The sequence below is a fragment of the Lissotriton helveticus genome, chromosome 5_1, assembly GCF_964261635.1.
Source record: "Lissotriton helveticus chromosome 5_1, aLisHel1.1, whole genome shotgun sequence".
Lineage (NCBI taxonomy): Eukaryota > Metazoa > Chordata > Amphibia > Caudata > Salamandridae > Lissotriton > Lissotriton helveticus.
In genome coordinates this window covers 1,957,543,682-1,957,563,333 of record NC_136065.1, presented here as the reverse complement: position 1 = coordinate 1,957,563,333, position 19,652 = coordinate 1,957,543,682, and the positions used below count along the sequence as shown (strand labels likewise).

The 19,652-nt window shown below is 47.5% G+C and overlaps 1 long non-coding RNA gene across 1 annotated transcript in view; it reads right to left on the bottom strand.

Moving 5' to 3' along the window:
- Nucleotides 1-19,652, bottom strand: part of LOC144756095 (uncharacterized) — a 205,475-nt gene that overhangs the window by 183,804 nt on the left and 2,019 nt on the right. The window lies entirely within an intron of this gene.

Here is a 19,652-nt window from a genome sequence, read left to right as displayed (position 1 = left end):
ATAGAAGGGAGATCGAGTCCCCGATTGTCGACCAAACTGAAACTGCTCTAGAACAGTATACAGATTTCAATAGAGGATTCTTTTTCTTTATAGGACCTATCCAGAATAGTAAGCTAATACGTAGATTGACCAGAACCCTTGAAGCAGTAGTGAATGAGACTGCTTCTGCCCTAGGTAACTTAACCGAAGAGCAATCTGCTATGAGATTTGTCGTGCTCCAAAATCGTCTCGTTCTTGACGTCATACTGGCCGATAGAGGAGGAGCATGTAGAGTCATCGGATCTAGTTGCTGCATTTTCATTCCAAATAACGCGCCGTCTGTTTATTCAGCTATAACCAGACTTCATAAAATTGCCCATCAGTTACACCAGGATCCAGGCACCTGGACATGGTCCGGTTGGTTTTGGAGTATTATTTCTGCCTGGGGATGGAAAATATTGTCACTTCTAGGTATTGCAGTAGCGATCATATTCAGTTGCTGCCTCTGTATACAATGTGGCCCTGCGATTTGCGGCATTTGTGCTACCTCTTGTATTCCTAGTCCCAAGTCCCGTCCTAGATCCCGTTCCAAGAAAATTCGAGACGAGCAAATGATACTGTATGAAATGATAGATGGTATCATGAATATTGATGTTTCCTGATGGAAACGTAGTGACAAGGAGGGAATGTGGAAAAGTAAATTTTGCCATGTTCTGTGTCCCTACGTGTTCCCCATCCTATGCTGTATGTGCATGATTAATATGCATATGTATTCCCCATGATCGATTAAAGACGCAATTACAGTTGTGTCCATCTCTAGTATGCCAGTTCCTAGTTTTCGTGAATACAACGAGCATCAGGCCTATGTAAAGTTATGTTGCCACGTTTTACAGTGTGCACGTTTAATTCATTGAAAAGTCTCCGTTTCTAGGCCTCAAAAGGGCCCGGACTCAGATTCAGCTCCTGTCTCCTGAACCCTCTCCGAGGAGCGATACAGCCCCCACCTGTATCCCTGACCCTTCACTTACTTCCTGCCTCACAGTGCCCGGCTCGGCCTGGCTCTGCCTGCCAGTCTGCCAAGAGTATGTTATGATTCCAGTTATCAGTCCAGCTCTCCTTCTCTGCATTCCTAAGCTACTGAATCGCATCAATAGTTTCAGTCATCGTCTAGCCTTTACGTCTCCATGTAAGAGAAATACTGTATTTATGGTCATTTAATATTCCTCAACACACACTACATGTAGAATAATGCATGCACCAGTCTTAGTGTCTGTTAGCCTTTGCCCTGATAACTTTTGGATTCTATCAACATGTTCTCTAAACATCAGATACTAGATAGTGTTTAGGTACATGTCGCTCTGACTCTCCAGACTTTCGTCTCTCCTTCTAGCTCAGAAGTCATAGCCCCCAGCTTCTCCCTAGTAACACGTCATTGCCAGCTTGCGCGCACCACTAGGTTAGAGGTCCCGGCTCCTCAGGTAGCCCCCTCCATGTTTCCGCCCCATTTGTGACATATTCCGTTACGTTTACATCACATGTCTATGTATACGCCCTGTTCACGCCTCTTGTTACACCTACTTTCACCCTTATCTCTCGCGACTGTTACAGGCCCCACCCACTGTCACACCTACTGTATGTACTGTAATGTATTTTGTTTTAGTATATATACTTGTGTATTGTTATTAAAAGCCAGCGCGCTCATTCCAGATCCTGCCCGACAGCTGTCGGGGCCCCCCCGTTGGCTAGCCATCCCAGATCTTGCCCGTGCAGGTTGTCCTGTTCCTGTCCTTTATGCTGTATTAAAACCTGCAAACTCCTACTACCTCGAATCTTGACTCTTATTTATTGAGCTATCTGTTATTATATATCCAGTCAAAAATAGAGGTATTATTTATTTATTTACCACAGCTGGGATGGGGCAGTGAGCTAAATAACGGTGATGGATCAAGCCCTGATCTTTGGACTGGGTAAGAGTGGTCTGCTTAATTCAGACACTCTGTTCATCACCACCCCCTTTTCTGAATCATTTTGTCCACCATAAGCGTGGAAGGGTATACTCAGACATGAGTCCCTTGCTCACTGCTCCATCAGGATTCAAGCAAGCCGGGCCGACGACGCCTGAAATGGCAGAAACCGGTCCCCGGAAGCTTGTCTCCTTTCTGGTGAAGAATTGGCTTGGTAGTTTGGTCTGCCCTGTTGCCATGATGCACTGGGCCAGGGACAGACTAATTTGCATATAGCCAGGTTCTGAGCTGGGATGGGGTAGTGAGCTAAATAACGGTGATGGATCAAGCCCTGATCTTTGGACTGGGTAAGAGTGGTCTGCTTAATTCAGACACTCTGTTCATCACCACCCCCTTTTCTGAAGGATTTTAAATCCAACACGTTGCGCTAACTGGAGTAGGAATAGAAATATATACTGATCCTAAGTCCAGCGCGCCATCTAGCCCAAGTCGTAGAAAAGACTTGCGATGTAAAGCCATGCGTGGTAACAATGCGGACGATGTAACGTCCGCGTTGTAACCTACTGCTGGGTAATAGATGACGTAGTAACGTCATACATTTGTGTGCCAATCGTGACCCTGTATGTGAATGGTAGCCACTGTCAAAGGAACAAATCGTCGGGACCCTCAGTATTGCTACACGACCTCAATGGACCAGGGGCAAAGTTAAACCGGACCCCGCCTGCGCGGGGGAATATTTGTCCATGGATCAGGAAGACTGGCCCGGGCCCTGCAATTTTCAGCGTCTGCATCCCCTCCAAATGCTAGACTCAGCAGACAGTCACTCCTCTCCACCAGCGGGTTGAGCAAAGCTATACCCCACAACAGGACAGGGTTAGGCTGGTTCCCAGTGAGTCAATATCGGTCGGTTCCAGCAGAGAAGTAGTGGGCAGTCCCCTAAACAGAGGCCTCCAGGAGCTCTCATATTTACTGGGCCTCAATGCCATCTTCAGCCTCCCCTACTCCTTCTGCGATCGCAGGGCTGCTGAGGGCGGGCCCACGCCAGGACGGGCCAGCACCCCAGGACGGGTCAGCTATCTTCTCCATGATGCAGTCCCTGAGGTGTTATCTTCTGGAAGCCCTTCTCTTACGCCGGGCTCAGGAAGGACTCGCAGGAGGCAGGGGAAGCAACAGGGTACAGGGTCTCCTCACCGATAGGCTGAGGCGACACCCATGCTGAGCGCTTGAAGCACCATCGGCCGCTCCCACATGCCACTCTCAGTGGGTTGCCACCGCCCTCTCACTCTCCGGTCACCAAAAACAGCAGGCTCACACTGTCAGCTCAGTAAGGCGCCCTCAAAGTCTCCAGTGGGACCCAGTGCCAAATCAGCCCCAGGCAGCAGGAAAGCAGGAGGCCGCGTTTTCCATCAGGCCATGTACACCGTCAAGCCACGGCACGAGAACGTGCACTAATTATGGTGCACGGGCCCAGAGTCGCAGCGACCGCAGTCGCGGTCTACCTCCTCATAGTCCAGTGACCTGCTTTGCTGATTCCTCACGATTGCACACTGAAGGTAAGGGCTCCGTTAAAGAACCCCCCGCCGTCCCTATATCAGCTTAGGCACAGGCGCCGTCACAGGCAGCCCATCCAAAGCACTCCGCTCCTCTCAGCATGGACGGCCGCAAGCTCTGCAAGCCACAAACATGTGCGGGGCTTGTCTCTCCGAATCCCCTTGCGCGGCGGGGAAGAGCTACCCCCGGCAGCGGATCAAAGCCCTTGAGTAGTGGGGAAGCCTGTGAGGTAGGTCTAGGGTTCCGTGTCTATGCTTACGACCGGCAAGGATAGAGCTTGAACGAGACACGTCCGCTCACTCCGCCATCTTGGCCACGCCCCTTCTGCACTGATTAAAAGGAACTTTCAGCAACTGTCTTCTTTCTTGTAATAAAGCTGGGCACAAATAAGTATAATATTTTCTTCTGCAGAATTACACAATCTGCAACACTGCTTTGCAAACACCTTTTCCACGATTTTCTGTTGAAATCTCCTGGTTGAAGGCCGAAGTGATAATGCATGAAATACATTTTTAATTGTCTTGACCACCCGGCCTCTATGTAAGACTGGCACTCAAGTATCTTAAATTCATTAAGAAATTACCAGGCATGCACTCTGCATGTGTATTTTTATACTTAAGCACAGATGTTTTCTTCATAATAACATTGACCACTTTTTTAAAGACAGCTGGAGAGGGGGAAATTTCCCATACTGTGTGAATCCCTAGATCTTTAATGGCCAGGTCAAATTAACGACGGGAAGGTGTAGTTTCATTCATTTACAGTTCCTGCCAAAGAGCTTGGTGCAGTTGACTTCCTGAGGCAGACCTGATCCTTTTCCAGGTTTTTATGTAATCAACTTTCCTTGCTGATTTAACCTCTTCCATGCTCATGACGGCTCCCGGCCGTCATGAGTCACGGTGGGTGTGTGCTGATGACGGCCGGGAGCCGTCATGACCAGGCCCGCCATCGGAATGTTCAGCACTGTGGCGGAATTCGCGCCGCAGTGATGAGGTTAATAGTACAAACTCCAGTTTTATGTGGGCTGGGGAGACATTTGGTGGGTGGCGAAACAACAATCAAAATGCTTTAGATGAAACTGAGTTTATCAGTGCTGCACCTCTGCCCCGGAGTGCTATGCTTCCATACGCCACACTCAAAAAAGGTTTTACCAGTATTACTTTCAGTAGAGGTAGAAAACTTGGTCCATACAAAGCTCTTTGTAAGGTGCAGAAGGCCAGGATCAAAGCATTACCTCTCCTCATCAAGGGGCAAATTTACAACCATTTGCTTTTGGGAGTCGCAATTTGCGAGTCACAAAAGCAAATGTACAACACTGTCAGACACACTGTTAGCGATCCCCAATGGGGTCGCAAAATGCAAGGCATATTAATATTAATGAGCCACTTGCAATTTGCGACCCAATTGGGAATGGCTGGCCCTTGTAGGGACGGTGGCGTGTTTCGCTCAGCAGGCATCCATGTCTGGTACTGCTTTCCAATAAAGCGGGAAACATCCTTTACAACGAAGCTTTTACAATGCAGTGCTTTTACAACGCAGGTTTTACAACGAAAACCATTACAACGCATTGCGCTGGGGGGCGCTCTAGGATAGGGAATAGATTTCATTTACTATCCGACACCTTCCCTAGTGTCCACGGGGACTGGAGTTGGAATAGTAAATTAAGCTATTCACTATCCAGCACCCCAAAGCGCTATGCGTTGTAAAGGTTTGCGTTGTAAAAACTGCGTTGTAACAGCATGCGTGGTAAAAGCATGCGTTGTAACGTCATACATCCTAATAAAGCAGTTTTTAAAAAAAATGCAGTCCATTTTCCTTTAAGGAAAACAGGATGCATTTTTAAAAAAAATGAAACATTTTCGTTTAATTTTTTAACGGCAGCTAGTGGTCCCTGGGACCACTGCCTGCCCTTAAAAAATATTTCTGAGACAGTCACAAAGGGGAAGGGGTCACCTGGGGACCCCTTCCCATTTGCGATAATTTGCACGTTTTTTGCGACCGCAATTGTGGACGCAAAACATTGGTACATGGCTTTGCTGTCGCTATTAAGAAGAGAACGCCCCTTCCTAATAGCCAGTCGCTAAACACTATTTTGCGAGTCGCAATTTATTTGCAACTCACAAAATAGTGTTTGTACATTGCCACAGGTTTTTAGCAGGCGCAAACAGGTCAAAAACTCATTTGCGCATGCTAAATACCGTTGCACATCTATCCCTAAATCTTTTCTGTACTGTTGAAAGGAGCCGCTATCATCAAAAAGTACTCATAAATATCTAAAGGTTGTTGCCAGCTCCAATTTTTCACCATGTAAGAACCATTTGTGACGTTTCTTTAAAAAACTTCCATAATCTTTGTTTTCTTTAGATTCACTGTCATATCATTGGTTGAAGATAATAAGAATAGTTTATCTATAAGTCGTTGCAGCCCAATTTTTGTCTGGCTAAACAAGATCACATCATCGCATACAGTAAATTTGGAAATGTGCATGGAACCAATTTTAGTGGCGTGGGAATTTACTGCATCCAAAATAGACGATAGGTCAGCTAATTAAAAAAGAAACAAATATGGTGCCAATACACAACCTTGCTTTAGGCCCTGGAACGTTTTTATTTTCATGGATAAAATGGAACCATCTCCAATTCGCATCTTTGCCCAGGTTTCTGTGTACAGCAACTGTGTGGCTTTTAAAGGATGAACCGGGGTGCCTTTAGATGATAACTTTTGCCAGAGAAGGTTACTTGCACACAATCAAAGAAACCTTATCATCTACATAACAGAGGGAGCGTAGTTGCTTTTTTTGCTTAAGTTTGTCCATTGTTAGTTAAGATGTGTTTTTGCTTGTCTACATTTGGAGTTCATATGTTAATATTTCTATACCATGTATTTTGTTTCGCGTTTTGGGATGGTTTTAAAGTGGATAAAACCATTGTTCAACTTAAAAACAAACATACAAGTCATGCAGTGACTAGCAGGTATTTAGCATTCACAATGCCCTAGTTTTAGAAGTGTGCAAGTCCTTCTTCTGTGTGGATGATAGTGCATATTAGTACCATGATTCCAATGTGTGAGCATCCTTCTCTTTTTTTAATTAACAATGGTTGAAATTAAGTGTCATACTTTAAAGTTATTTGACTAACACATTTCATTGAAGGGTTAACAGTTTTCCGATATATCACCAATTTTAAAGCATAAAAGGACCCTCCATTCCGCCTCTTTAAAAGGTGGGTTAATTTTGTGCAGTTCCATCAATCCTTCACAGTTAAACCCCGCCTGGCCAATTTTCGCAGATGGTATCAGAGGATGGTCTCTCAAATATATCATGATGTCACATTGCAAGAGAATGTAAAGTCATGCAGTGTTTGCAGGTCTAAACAGACTCAGTACAGGGGCATAAAGTGATGCCTCTGTCTTAGATCCAGGGGGACAGCATCCCCTCTCTAAACATACTGGCAATTTGGGCTCTATCTACCTGCTTCCTCCCTACTTGCTATGGACAGCAAATAAGCAGTTTAGCCCTCATTTGTATGGGCCCCTACAGTTCTCTCACTTGGATCTAGTGAAACCTTGAATGAACGAATGAATGATGAAATGTATAGAGCGCAACTATCACTCCGGGGAGCATCATGCTACTAAAGCAGAAACGAGACAAGAGAGGATAGCAGCGGAATGATTCTTCTAGATCAGATGAGTGAGAAAACGAAATTGTCTGAGGCTCCGAAGATCCACATTTTCCGAGATTTCTTGAAAACGGATTCTGTCTGAGAGAGCCAGAGATGGATAGGTAGAGAGTTTGAGGTTTTGGTCCCTAGGACTGCCATTGATTTGCCCCGTCTGGCAACTAGATTGAAGCTGGGTGGCGTGGGGAGATTTCCTGATGAGGATCTAAAGTGGCTCTGCGCCACATACAGTTTGATTCTGGTCCCACGGTACATGGGTCCTAATGACCTGAAAGCTCTGTAAGTAATTACCAGGATCTTGAAGTGGATTCTTTCATGTATGGGCAGCCAGTGTAAGGATTTTAAGGCTGCTGTGGCTGAAAACCCTCAAGGTAGTTTTTAAAACCAGGTGAGCTGCTGCATGTTGAACTATCTGTAGTTTCTTCGGGACAGCCTTATTGGCGTCTGCTTATAAGCTATTGCAGTAGTCTAGTCTGGACATGATCGGAACAACTGCAACTGTCTTTCTAGCCACACCTGGTAACAGATCAAAACACTTTTTAAGAGACTTAATCAGATGGAAGCATGTGCCGGCCACACAGAGAGCTTGTTGATGGAAGGATAGTGAGGTATCACATTTTACTCCCAAATGCCTCACAACAGTCACTAATGCAAATGTTTTCTGTGAATTTCTATGTTTTTTTAAGTAGTAGCAGTGGCGTTTGCAGAGTGGTGGAGAAAGGGGGCTGGGCCTGCGACCACCTCTCAGCAATCCAGCATTATGGGACTTACTGGGGGTAACAGGAGGTCTCGTAGGCCCATAAAGGCCCTCAGCAGACAAGAGGACTACATCCCCAACCAGCAGCATGCAAGGAGGTGTGATTGCATAGTGGTGCAGAAAGGGTGCGTGCCTCAAGAATAACATACATAATATAATATGTGTATTGGTAAAGCACACATTCACCCAGAAGGGTATCTAGATGCAGAATAACAGATGTTTATTGTTACCCAATGATACTCATTTTATTGACCTCTGATGGATGGATGATGGATGAAAGGCTGAGTGGACCCGCCGGGATTTGAACCTGTGACCATGAGGTTGAACACAGGCCCCTGAAGAGGACGCTTTAGTCCACTGAGCCACCAGATCTGCCATCCATAGTAATTTTCTTTTTTCTTATTATAAAGGAAAGGGGGCTGTGTGGCCCCCCTTCCCTGAGCCGTATTTGGCCCGGAGACCCCATCCCCTGGGGTCAGGCATTTTTAGAATTGGCAGAAGGGTCACTGGACCCCTCCCTGGGCCGATTATGGCCCTGGGGACCCCATTTTCACAGGGCCAAGCGTTTTTTGTTTTAATTCTTTTTTTTAATAAAGGAAAGAGGGAGGCACGTGGTCGCCCTTCCCTTGCCCAATTTTGGCTTCGAGACCCAATCCCCAGGGGCCTGCCATATTCTTTTTTTTTAAATTTATAAATCAAGAGTTGGGGGTGATTTTGGCCCAGGAGCCCCATCCCCCAGGGCCTGTCCGTTAATATTATATATTTTTTAATTTATAAAACAAGGGAGGAGGGCCCCATGGCCCCCCACCCGGGCTGATTTTGGCCTCAGGGGGCCAATCCCCTAGGGCCTGGCCACAGTGGGGGCCAATCCCCTAGGGCCTGGCCACAGTACTAGGTCCTGGTCCCACCACTGGCACCCAGTTTTTTCATATTGGGGATCGCAGGGGGAGTCTGGAGGACCCCCCTGCGGGAGCAAGCATTGTTTTGAGACCCAGGTAGCTGCTAAACATGCAGCTCTCTTGATCTCACAGCAAATTTTCTGTTTCCTTGTTTTCTTGACAGCGAGCAGGGAAACAGGCACATGCTCCGCTTTCAGCAATCAAAAGCATTTTCTGCTTTCACTTGCTTTAAGCATAGCAGAATTTGCTATGGTTTGACAGGAGCAGAAGGAATAAAAGCCAAAATGCTTGTGTACACTGTGCACTGTTCACTGGATTATAGACAAACCCTGTAATTTTACTTCTATTCTTGGTCAGCCAAATAATGAACTATAAACCTTAGATTATGGCATGTAAACTGTGTATTTTTTATATTCTTAATACAACAGACCTGAATCAATACAATAAACATAAATCATTCATGACAATTCATATTGTCTCAGATAATAACAGAAGCTAGAATCTATTGATAATTAACATAATGTTTTACAACGTTTCTTCATAAACATTTTTAGAGTGCCCAATGCATTTCGGGACCTTATGGTCCCTTCCTCAGGGGCAACCTTAATAGAAGAAAAACGTGGCAACATATCGTCGTGTCAACTACCCTCTGCCTCCTCATACAAAGTCCCAACAATCCCTGTCAAGGTATTGTTGTTCGTAAGCATATTTGTTCACGGCGGTCCCATTTCTTTTGTTATCTTCTTTTAAAACACGAACACCTTTCGAGGTGGTTGTACACTTTTTTCATTACGGCGTTAGAAGAGCACATTTAGATTCTGACTTTCCCAACGGGGCGGTTCGGGCTTAGACATTTACTAAACTGGAAACGAAGGATTTGGCATCCTCAAGCGGGGTTTTATACTTACGAACAACGATACCTTGACGGGGATTGTTGGGACTTTGTATGAGGAGGCAGAGGGTAGTTGACACGATGATATGTCACCACGTTTTTACTTCTATTAATGTTGCCCCTGAGGAAGGGACGATAAGGTCCAGAAATGCATCGGACAATCCAGCTGTGTGGGACTTACTGGATGTAATGGGAGGTGTAGTTGGCCCCCAAGGACCCTGTGATGAGGGACTCACCGTGTATCGCCATGGGCGGACCTCCCCCTTAAAGCTCATATGCCCCTCTAGGGTCGGGACATACAGGATCACGAGAAAAGGCGAAATCCATTCCACTATCCTGTCTCTCCACAGAGAGACGCCGACGTGAACCCGGAAGTGGGCGGGTGTAACCCCGGAAGTTCCTTGCCTGGACCAATGAAAAGAGAAGAAAACTAAGGGGAGGCTAGTCAGACCGGTGGCGCGCAAACAGCAGCAACGATGTCGGGAGAACAGACCGAAGAAGATGGACCCTGCAGGAGGACAAGCGAAGAAGACCCGAGGAGGGGAGATGCTGTGGAAGAAGTAGATGCGGAGCCGGACGAGCGTTGGTGTGAGGAGTGGTGGTGCCCTCCGGAGGATGCTGGGGAGCGAAGGTGAGTGAAAGCGTCTCGAGGGAACTGCAGGGTAGTACGAGGGAGGCGGGTAGGGAACTAGGGGTTCTTTGAGTAATGTATCTGTTACAAAGATGAATACTGCATAGACCAGGTGATGTAGATAAGTTCTCAGCTTTATTCACAGGATCACTTCTTAGTTACAGGTATAAGATATTACAAGTAAGATCCTTTAAAGTGCCCCACCAGGAGCAGGCTCTTCACTGTTCAGCCCATCCACACCAACTGATTCACTCTTCCAATCCAAACACAATCAACATTCTATCTGACCTCATCATAGGCTGAGCAGCAAGGAGAGAACTTCTGTAGGGAGAGTGCATTGAGTAAAAGGTAAATTACAACAGTATCCTTACTTTGGTTAATGCGGTAGAAGGATCATTTTTAGTTTGTGGCAAGACCATCTATGACCGCTAGAATGGGCAAACGAGTATCCGTATGTTTGTCCGTTGTTTCTTTTCCTTAGTTTGACCGTGGGCCATAGAACGGACAAGTTATTACCGTGTGGCATCATTAGTTTGAATGTGGGGCATATAAAGAATAGGTTGTTTCCGTGTGGCCTCATTTATTTGTAATTCTGAGGTTTTCTGAGAAACCGTACATTGGTTAAAATTCCCCTTTCACCTAACTGCATTTCCCTAGGCACTTATGAAAGACTTCCCTTTCTCAAATCTACCCTGAAGAGAAGTTATTTGAGCACTTTTTATTTTTTTTAATTTATTTATTGTTTTCAAACAGGTCATACAATGAAGATGTCCAGAAAACACAGATGCAGAATCGGAACTTACATTCCCAAAGAAAGCCAACACCCCGACCCACACCCCCAACCCTCTCCCAGTCATTATCCAGGACATAATCACTTCTACACATAGATATAGCTGCACATGGTCTGCATGCCAGAAAATGATCAATAAATGAAAGGCAGGCCCCAGGAAAATCGCCTTAATGTCTGTCTGCCAGAGGGAGGCCAGGCGCAGCACATTGTCCCATACATGAGCAGTCCAAAGTGGATAGAAAGAACTAGTTTATGAGATATGACATTCAGAGTACATCAGGGTTAGACATCAAGTAGGACATGACAGGGGCCCAAAAGTCCTTAGGGCGGGAGGATTCGGGTATCTCCTCCTCATACACTTTCAATTGATCCCTGCAATAAACTAGATCCCGGAGCCACTGTTTGATAGTGGGCTCTGATCTGGATCCCTAGCGCTGCGCCACTGCCCGTTTTGCAAACAAAGTGGAGATCGCCACAATACGTCTGCTAGCCGGTTTCAACTGTTTTACATATCCCAGCAAGCACAGCTCAGGCGTACAGCTCACCAGCTCCAACACCATATCCGACAGGATGCGGACCACCGAAGTACAAAAAACAAACACACCACGCACACCATGCAACATGATAAAAATCTGCATGTGCAGCCCCACATCTCATACATTTCGCCGATTCTCTCGGGTCATATTTGTATAACTGCACAGGAGAGTAGTAAACCTGATGTAGGTATTTAAAGTGAATAATTCTGAGATTGCAATTGACCGTGAGTCGTCCTGTGAGTTGGCAGCACACCGTCCAGATCTCTGGAAGGATCAGTTGGCCTATCGCAGCTTGCAAGCGCAGGCACGAGGAGCACTCTTCCTGATCCCGTTCCAGCAACAAGGAATTATAAAGCTTAGTAATGAGTCCCTTGCGGTCTTCACCCGACGAGCCTGTAGTGCACGAAGCGCAGTTGGCTCCGCCGGATAATCAGGGTATATCGCCCGAACAGCTTGGCGTACACGGGCATATGAAAAATTAAACATGAAACCACGCTCCACGCAATTTTGTGCCTCACGTAGCGTCTTAAAGCGGCCCTCCGAATATAAATCCCCCACTCTAGTAATGCCCGCAGCTGACAGCTGCTTCAGGGCATTTGGTTCACGCGCCGCTGATATCTCCGGGTGGAATGCATGAGGTAACAGTGGGGCATACAGGTAGGGCAGCTGAGCCCTGGCTGCCAGCGCGCGCCAAGCTCAAGACGTGCACTGTGGAGGGTTTATCTCTATTCTTGGCCCACCAGAGCCGCCCGACAGGACCATCGCCTGCAGCCAGACAGGCAGCACTGCATCCGCTTCCATAGCCACATGCGGCTGAAAACGCTTTGGGAAATGCCAGTAGTGTGCGAAGTGAGCCTGCGCACATAAATAATATAACCGTATGTCCGGAGCCTCAAAGCCCCCCCCCCCCCCCCTGTGAAATGGTTGCACTAAGAGATCCCATCGGCATCGAGGCTGTTTCCCTCACCACACGAATGTCAAAAGAGCCGATTGCAGGGTGCGGAACAGTACTATGTTGAGTCGAATGGGTATATTATCAAAATAATATAGCAGCTTAGGCAAAAAGTTTTACGATTGCTATTCTATCCGTCAATGAGAGGGGAGGTGGGACCACCACTCAGCCTGCTCAGATATGCGAGTAATCGTATGCCCATAATTCTCAGTAACCACCACTGTGGGGTCTCGATGCACCCGTACTCCTAGGTACTTTACGGGATCAGAGGTCCAGGACAATGGGAAATCGAGTTCAACCTCCTTAGTGTACTTTGTGAGTGGAAAGACCATCGATTTGGACCAGTTAATTCCGAGACCCAACAATCTTTCAAACTGGATGTGAGAAGGACCCGACACTCACCAGTATAGCAGCACCAAGGGGGGGGACCGCGGTTACGAGTACAATATCCACAGCGCCCCAATGGACTACAACGTCCGTGTTCATCTACCGTGTTTTCGCAGGAGGAAGTGGACCACAGGCATGACCCGGAAGTTCCGCCCCCACAACCCGGAAGAGACGAGCGCGAACCAATGAAATGCGCGCAGGGTCAAAGGGAGAGGCAGAGAGTTGGCGTGAATGAAGGAGTAGGACACCGGAGCGAAGAAGAAGAAGATAGAGAAGACACGGGACCCGTGGGTGACAGAGAAGAAGCGGGACCCGATTCAGAGGACGCCAGAACGCCAGGGAACACAGAAGACAGAGAGAAAAGCTGGTCGGAGGACTGGTGGTGTCTGGAGGAGGCTGTAGAGCGGCCGTAACTCAGGAGAGTTACGGCAGAGCCGGTGAGTGTAAACGGCTCGGGGTCACACGGAGAGAGGAGGGGGGGAAGAAGCAGATAAGGGGGGGGGGGCAGGTCACAAATTTTGGTTAGACGGTCTTTGCTTGCTTAAGGAAGCGGGAGGGACACCACGGTTGTAATGCTAACAGCTGGACACTTCTACCGTTATTGTACACGGATACAAAGTGTATAGTGCATACTGGTCGTCGATCTCTGCACGTTTTTGCACGCTGTATCTTATTCCTTAGGCACATAAGGTTTACAACCATTGAATCTTTATTTCTGAACTACTTTTAGGGGAGCTCTTTTGTTTTCTGTTTCTCATAAATCTCTCTATACATACCGGAGAGTTTAGACAAGAGCACAACAGTGTGGTGAAGGGATAACCTATCCTAATCTTAAGGACCCCATTCTGACGGTTCCACTATTGTCTCTTTTATCCTTCTATGAGCCTCCGGGGAGACCATCACGGTCCAGAGGAGCCAGAGTGTTAGAACCCGGAGCTCTTAGGGAGGGCCTAGGTCTTTAGTGTCTGTTCTGAGTGTGTTGTAGTGTGATTTCAGCCTAACCGGGACTTCAAGTCCCAGAATGCCTTGAGGCGTTCTAGGGAGACCATGCTCCTTTCTGCACCAATCAGATGCAGATTGGGAGGTTCATATGCCTCCTCCCTCTTCCTGGCGGTGCTTGGTTTTCTCGTTTGGATTCCTGCCTGGGTCCCGACCCGAGTATCTTCGATACTTTCCTTTGCTCCCTTGGACTTGTGTTCTGGTTCCTCCTCATTCCTCCCAGAGCGAGAGCTACGCGAAGCCGCTTGGGTTCTTGCGGTCAACTCTAAGGACTTTCACTCTACGGCATTTCGTGCATGAATCCCTTGCCGCTGCAAGCGCCGTATTTGAAACTGGTTTCCTCCGCCGTCTTAACGGCTCACAGGTGTGGCGCTAGGAAGCGTTACTCTGTCCCGTGAGCCACTCCTCTGCTGCCCTGCACCCTCGGACCCGAACGCTGTGGATGTCTGCAGCTACTTTTTGGCATTTTGTTTGAATCTAAGACAAGTGCTGACGCGTATTTTCCTCTCTTGTTTCTTTTGGTTCAAAGGTAAGCCGGGTGACAATAGCCGGTTTACTTTACTTTTGTGGAAACGCCCACGTCTGTGAACAGACTTTCTTTGGTGACCTTTGTTTGTGTTTTGCCTGCTCAGCGAGGATTATCGCTTACCTGCAATTCTATTTGTTGGACACTTCTAGTTGGGAGGTAATTCAGAACTATTTACCAGAAAAAACTCTCACTTGGAACTATTTCATTTCTCTGGAGAGACCAAAGTATCTACCCATCTTTTGGTTCGTATATTACTTTTATTCCATGGATTCCTTTTTGGGTTTGATACAATCTTTGGGCAGGTAAGAGCATTACAGCACACTCAGTACTGTTGAAAATTAGTACGTTTCGGTGAACATTATCTGCGCCATCTTGCCTCTCCCCCTGATGCCACACTTTTGTCGTGCGCGCCCGCCATTTTGTTAGATGCCCCGATCAGAACGAACCCTTTTGCATGCCGCTGGCCCCTGACATAGCCTTTCGCCTTCACTAAGCCTGCACGCTGACCACCCCCTGCTTGCACCTGCCTTGAGTCATAAACCCCTCTTCGGCGCTGCTCTGCCCCAGGCCCTCATCCTGTTCCCAGCGCGACACCTCCCTGCTTCCCTTTCATGATCTCCGGCCCTTAGATGCAAACCCCCTTTTTTCCCTGTGTGCCCGTTTTGTCTTCCCCGTTCCCAGGCCGACACCCAGCTCTGCCGATACCATCCCTTGCCCCTCCCCGTACAATAGAAAGCTTCCCCCATCAAAGGATCCCCGGGTTGATCAAAGCCCCCACTCCATGAGATCCGATCAAACCCCCACATTCCGTGAATCGGCGGAATATCCAGCTGCGTGATACTCATCACCTGTTGTGACTAGGGTGGGGACTTCGACTGTAAATGTGCGTGGGAACGGGCTCAAAGGGAGTTCCGGGAATGTCTTTTTCATACATCAAAGCTTTAACATGAATGTGTAATGTACAATAAAGTCATAAACTTGTGTATAAGAGGCCAGGCCTCAGGGATGCAGTTAGAGCACCTCAGAACGATACCTTCTGTCCGTTTCGTTGTGTTCTCCTCCGGAGAGAATAAAAAAAACCTTGTTTCCTGCTTTCCAGTCTCCAGCGCCTGCCTCTTCATTGATTAAATAACTAGAGGGTCACAGAGGCAATACCGCCGGGCAAATATCGATTGCCCCCGACCCGCCTCAGGTTTTTACAATTGGCGTCCCAAGCGTGGGGCCCATCAGCGACTCGTGGATCCAGTGGGAGAGGTCCCGACGACAGAGTGAACGACTGCAACGATCGGGAGAGCTCTTGCCCAATAGACCCTCGTCTGGCAGCCGATCATCCGAACTTCACTAGTTCCGAACCGACCTCTCTCGAGTGATCTACGGTCCTGACTGGGGACCATCAGGAGTGCCGTGAGAAATACGAGAAAAAGAGGACGATCGGGCGCTGGATTCGGAAGACAAGAAACTGTCCACATGGTCCGGGTAAGGTCGTGTAATCACGACAAGTTGCGAAATGATTGCTTGATTGCTTGATTGTTTAAAAATACTAGTATTGCTCTTTTTTTTTTATTTATTTGGAGATTCACTGTCTACAAACGGAGAAACAACGGGCTCTCTCTTTGCAAGCAGTGGAGGATAGGTAGGGCAGCAGCCGTGCTTATTTTTTCTCCCCCACTCAATAATTACTTGAAACTGAACTGTTGTTCGCAAAACTATTGTTTCCTGGAGATTCCCTGTCTGCAAACAGGGAAGAGACCACCCTTTTTGCAGATAGTGAAAAGGGTAGGTAACGCAGATCTTTGCGGACCTACTCATTCTCCCCATTGTTATTTATTGGTCTTTTTATTATTTTTGATCCATGAGGTATTCACTGCCTGCAAACAACGTTGAATAGAAATATTCTGTCCGGTCTTTTGCACCTAGTGATAAGATAGGCAGTGCTGACTTTTTAGTCCCTCGTTACGAGCCGTCATGTCTGTCTTCTCCCCACTGATTAATAGCCTGTTTAGCCCGGACCGTGTATTAGAGGTGGACCATATAGCTCCACTAGAAGGCACCCCTAATAAGGACATGTTCATAAACTATGGATTAGTCACCATAGCCTATAATAAATTGTGGCACAGGTATACCGAAGATAGTCAAAACAAACAGTGGCCACTGGCAGGATCCTTTGACCTTGATAAAATAGAAACGTTAGAAATAGCCCTTCGAAATAATAAAACAACGCCGATTATGCTCGACAGTCTCGGTATGTGGCGCAGAGAGGCTATGCAACGACAGAGAAAAGACGAGGACAAACCAAGTAGAGAAACATACCGACAGGACAACCCCAGGACACCGCTACCCACAACTTATCCCCCGACACTATGCAAAAGACGACCAGACTTAGGGCAAAACCAATGCGCTTTTTGTAGGTATGTCGGACACTGGAAAGCCCAATGCCCGACTCTACTGAGCGTGAGTAAAGGCAAAGGGCCGACAAGAACGACAGACCGGCAGTACGAGAAAAAGCGCGAGACAAAGAAGAACCCGACTTACATAGACAGACCAGACAGAACCACCACGTTTGATTATGCCCGATGGCACAGATTTCGCCAGGACAATTTCAGCGGCATGCTCAAGTTCTCCTAGGTCGGGCAACGTCAAGACGGGAACCCAGCCTCGTTTCAAATTCACAGACGGAAAGAGATAATTATGACCAATAACTGTTTTATATTCGTCTTGGGTCTTTGTATGTCGTACTTGTACTGTCCCCCGTCTGAGTTTATGTGTATGTAATGTACAAATCTGCGTCATCCCTCTACACGTGTTTCCGTGTTACTCAACCTCTGTTAGCAGAAACTTAGCATAAAAGCAACCTGAAAAGAAAGAAATGGTAAAACAAAATCCGTAGACCATTAATGAACTTGAACTTTTAATTTAGCACAACAAACAAGGAATAATAACGGTAAACTGTAGAAAATGAAAGTCAAACAGAACATTCGCCCCCCCCATCCTGGAACCTTCCAAAGTAGGGCAGGGTTACGGCTACGCCCAACCAACGGCAACCCATATAAGGCGGGCCCGGCCGCCAACTCTTGGTCAGGAAATCTTAACGTATGGGGGAGCCGGAGGAGAGGCAGGAGCCAGCAGCCTGGACAGTTGTAGGTAGTTCCGCCACATGTCTCCTCGGCCAGCCGCAACGGGCCTGGATAGACTTAAGCAGTCCCGCCACATGTCCAGAGAAGAACGAGGCACCTCTTCCTTTTCTCTTCCGTCACAGCCGCAGCAGCCCTGGACGGCGGGATGTCCTGCACGTACCTCCACAACAATTTGTCCAAGTTGGGCTGGGAGGGAGAGGCGACGCGGACGAGCCTCTCCCACCTCCACCGATAGGAGGTTTCCCAGCCCCCGGCCCGACGCCGAACACCCCCAGTCAGGCGATGGTGCCAATACTTCCACAGCACCGAACACACCATGGTGGCACCCCAGTACTTGCGCAGCACCTGAACGTACAATGGTGGCCATACTCCCACAGCACCGAGCACAGGTCTTGGGGAACACCGGATGTGGAGAAACCTTCATGCGGGGCGATGAAAAGGAGCGGCCTGGAGTGCACCGGGAGAAGGAGACGATGCGAACCAGTCTCCCTCGCCCCCCAGGTGGGGGCATCACAGCTGCACCCCAGCCGAACGTCCCGCTTTCACAAAACAGAGACCTCTTCCTTCCACTCCGAAGGATCTCTCCCACTCTTGCAAACTCGACGAGAGTGGCCCCTGTAGGGCCTCAAAATGGCGTCTGGGTCCGCTGGAAGGCGGGCCCCGGCCACTAGAGTAACTTTGACCAGCAATATAACTCGAACATTTGCCCCTTGGAGCACGAGCCCCCATCTATCATTGGTGAAGTGGAGAATGAACTAAAAAAGTTGCAGAGGGAGGGAATTATTGAACCGGTGGAATCTGCAGAGTGGGTTTCGCCATTGGTGGTCGCGAGGAAGGCAAATGGCAAGCTTCGTCTTTGCATTGATCTTCGCGATTTGAATAAAAACATTTTGGTAGATCAATTTCCCTTGCCTAAGATTAGTGAGATGCTGTCCCTTACAAATGGTGCTAAATGGTTTTCAACAATTGACCTAAGCTCTGCTTACCACCAGGTGGCATTGCATCCCGATAGCAGAAGTCTCACTACATTTGTGACCCCTATGGGGTGTTATAGATTCAAGAGAGTACCTTTTGGGCTGGCTTCTGCTGCGGCCATGTTCCAGAGATTAATGAGTGAGCTCTTTAAAGGTGAAAAAGATTTATTGATTTTCCAGGACGACATCATGATAACAGGCAAAAGCAGAGGTGACCATGATGCTAAATTGAACAGGGTCCTAGGGTTGCTGGAACATCATGGGCTCACGGCAGATCTACGTAAATGCAAACTTGCTGCCAATAAGGTCACCTATCTAGGGCATGAAATTGATGGAAATGGTATAAGACCAAAAGAAGAACTGCTGGCAGCAATTAGGGATGCGCCTTCGCCCCAGAATAAAGATGAGGTGAGAGCATTCTTAGGGTTATCTGAATTCTATGCTAAGTTTGTGAGAAACTTTTCTTCTAAAACCTTACATTTAAGGGAACTCATTAAGCAAAATAATAAATTTGTATGGAATGCAGCTTGTGATGAGGCGTTTAGGAAGATAAAGGAAGACATTTGTGGTGCTCCACCCCTTCAAGGATTTAACCCTTCCCTGAAGAGCATAGTTACCACAGACGCTAGCAACAAGGGGTTGGGTGCAGTTCTTTCGCAGGTCAATGGAGAGGGTAAAGAGGTTACTGTTGCTTTTGCCTCTCGGTCAATCACTCCCACGGAGGTGAGGTATTCCGTGATTGAGAGAGAGGCACTAGCGTGTGCGTGGGCACTTAACCATTTCAGACAATACATTTGGGGGTATAACATCACCATTAGGAGCGATCACAAACCTTTGATAAAGGTGTTGTCCACGAAGGGACTCCTGGTTGCTTCCCCTAGATTATCTAGGATTTCCATGAAATTGTTAGAATATAACTATGAAGTGGAATACCTTCCTGGTGTGAGAAACAAGGTGGCAGACTGTCTAAGCCGTTTGCCCCTACCGTATGATGAAGAACA